This window comes from Ictidomys tridecemlineatus, chromosome 1, assembly GCF_052094955.1.
Source record: "Ictidomys tridecemlineatus isolate mIctTri1 chromosome 1, mIctTri1.hap1, whole genome shotgun sequence".
In the NCBI taxonomy this organism is placed as follows: Eukaryota; Metazoa; Chordata; class Mammalia; order Rodentia; family Sciuridae; genus Ictidomys; species Ictidomys tridecemlineatus.
In genome coordinates this window covers 145,497,886-145,500,566 of record NC_135477.1, presented here as the reverse complement: position 1 = coordinate 145,500,566, position 2,681 = coordinate 145,497,886, and the positions used below count along the sequence as shown (strand labels likewise).

At 45.0% G+C, this 2,681-nt stretch overlaps 1 pseudogene; it reads right to left on the bottom strand.

The window, feature by feature from the left end:
- Positions 1-728: 728 nt before the first annotated feature.
- On the bottom strand, positions 729-1,295 carry LOC101954300 (histone H1.0-like; annotated as a pseudogene).
- Positions 1,296-2,681: the final 1,386 nt, after the last annotated feature.

Sequence of the window (2,681 nt, the reverse complement as noted above, 5' to 3'; positions counted from 1 at the left end):
GTTTCTAGCTGACTGGGAGGTGCATTAGCTGCTCACCACAGGGAGGTCAGCCCAGGGAGAGTTTTCTCTCCCTCCCTCCTTTGCTGCTGGCAGCTGCTGCCCCTTTCCTCCCCAACAAAGGTTCTGAAACTCTCAAAAGGGGTTCCCAACCTAAAGACTTAAAGATACTCCTACAGGGGATGGGGTTGTGGCTTAGTGGTAGAGCACCTACCTAGCACATTGAGGCCCCGGATTCAATCCTCAACACCACATAAGAATAAATAAATAAAATAAAGGTATTGTGTCCAACTACAACTAAAATATATATATATATTTTTTTTTAAAAAAGATACTTCTGCAACTGCTACTGTCCCTGGGCTCCCTCTCAGCTAGCCAGAACAAACCAACCTGCCTTGCTCTCCTCCTCTATCTATGTTCATGGCAAACAAACCACCCACAAAAACACACCCACCCACCCAAATCCCTAACTGCATAAATGACTAACAAATCAACAAAACAAAGTATAAGTGCATCCTCATTACTACCCAGATGAGATCTGTGGTTGCTGTTCTTGCCCAACTCTTTAAGAAAAAAAAGAATTATTCCACAATTTCTGAGGAATCCAAATTCTGTCTCTTATCAAGTCAGAATAAAATGGGGCAAAGGGTTGCAGATGAGGATCAAGAGAGAAGAAAGGAGAAAAGCATTTCTAGAAAACAGAGAGGAAGGAGTGTCCCTAAGAAAAGCCTTCACTGTTCCTTCTTCTTGCAGGCCCTCTTGGCACTGGACTTGGCTTTGGGCTTCACTAGTCTGGCCTTCTTGGGCTTGGACGCCTTGGCAATCTTGAGTTTTCTGGTTTTGGGGGGCATGACAGCCAGCTTCTTCTTGACTGGGGCGGGGGCTTTGGGCTTCTTGCTTCAGGCTTTGGTGGCAGTCCACTTGGGCTCCATGCCTTCTTTGGTGTGGCCTTCTTCTTGACTTCCTTCTTGGTCTTTCTGAAGGCCGCTGACCTGTTAGGCTTGTTGCTTTGGGCCAGACAGAAGAACCCTAAGGCCCCTACCCCTTTGGTTTGCTTGAGGACACTGGTGGTCACCAGGAACTTGGTGGACAACTTGATCTGGGTTGGCGTTCTCACCCACCTTGTGGTGAGTCTTGATATACTTCTGGATGGATTGAAGGGAGGAGTCAGCATGGTCCCCCTCAGCCTGGATGGCAGCCATGATCACGTCTGAGTCTTCGGGGTGGTCAGTGGACTTCTTAGAGACCTTGGCTCATGTGGGTTTGTCCACAGGAGAGGATGTGGAGTTCTTGGTCATGGTGGCCTGACTGGTCCTACTGTTGAAGGCATCTTCCAAAGGTGTTCCCACAGTCAAAAAGGCCAAGAAGCTGGCTGTCACACCCCCCCAAAAACCAAAACACCCAAGATTGTCAAAACCAAGCTTATCGGGGTGTCCAAGCCCAAGAAGGCCAAACCCGTGAAGCACAAAGCCAACTCCATTGCAAAGAGGGCCAGCAAGAAGAAGTGGTGATGAAGCCTTTTCTTACGGACACTCCTTCCTCTCTATTTTCTGTAAATACATTTCCCCTTTCTCCTCTCTTATTAGCCCTTATTAGAGGTTGAGCAAAACCTGACTCAAGATCCACCCTCAGGCACATGACCAGCAGACCAGTCCAGAGTACAGCTGTCAGGGATGCATGCATGCGAGGGGTTGCTGCCTCTCCTGCTGGGCACGGGTTGTGGGAGGGCTAGCCAGGCCAGCTCTCCGTGGTGGCCTGGCTGCAATGTGTGCGCTCGGCTCTGGCACCTGGCTCAGGCTCAGGCTCCTGCTCTGACTCTGGCTCTCACCTTCTACCTCCCTTTTCTCAGTTCTGCATCTTCACTGTGCTTTTTGAGGGCATGAAAATTTTGAAAATCTATTCCTAGCAAATTTCAAATTAATTATTAAGTATGGGTCACCATGCTCTACATATGGATAGGTAAATAGAATATATTTATGTAATGTGTATGGCATATATTTACATACACAAAACACCATTTTGTGAAAACAACATTTTCCTTATCCATTCATCCATCTATGGACATTTAATTTGATTCCATATCTTAGCTGCTGTAAATAATGCTGCAGTGTACGTGGGAGTGCAGGTATCTCTTCAAGATACTAATATCAGACCCTTTGGATACATATTCAGAGGTGGGAGTACTGGACCCCATAGTAGTGCTATTTTTAATTTTCTGAGGAACCAACACACTTTATTTTATAATGGCTTATAGTAACTCACACTCCTATTACCAGCACACGTTTGATTCCCTTTTCTCCACATCCTCACCCAACACTTGTCAATCTTCAACTTTTTTTGATAATAGCTCTTCTGAGAGGTGCGAGATGATAGCTCATTGTGATTTTGATTTTCAGCCTTTGAGGATTAGTGATGTTGAGCATTTCTTCATATACCTGTTGGCCATTTGTATGACTTATCGTAAGAAATGTCTTTTGACATGAGGAAAGTACTTTGTTCGTTTTTTCATTGAGCTACTTGCGTTTCTTGCTATTGAACTGTTTGAGTTCCCAATACATTTTGGATATTAAACCCACATCAGATTCATGGTTTGCAAATATTTTCTCCTAATCCATAACTGTTCTCTATACTCTGTTGATTGTGTCCTTTGCTGTTCATTTCTTTATCTGGTTATGAAAGTCTAA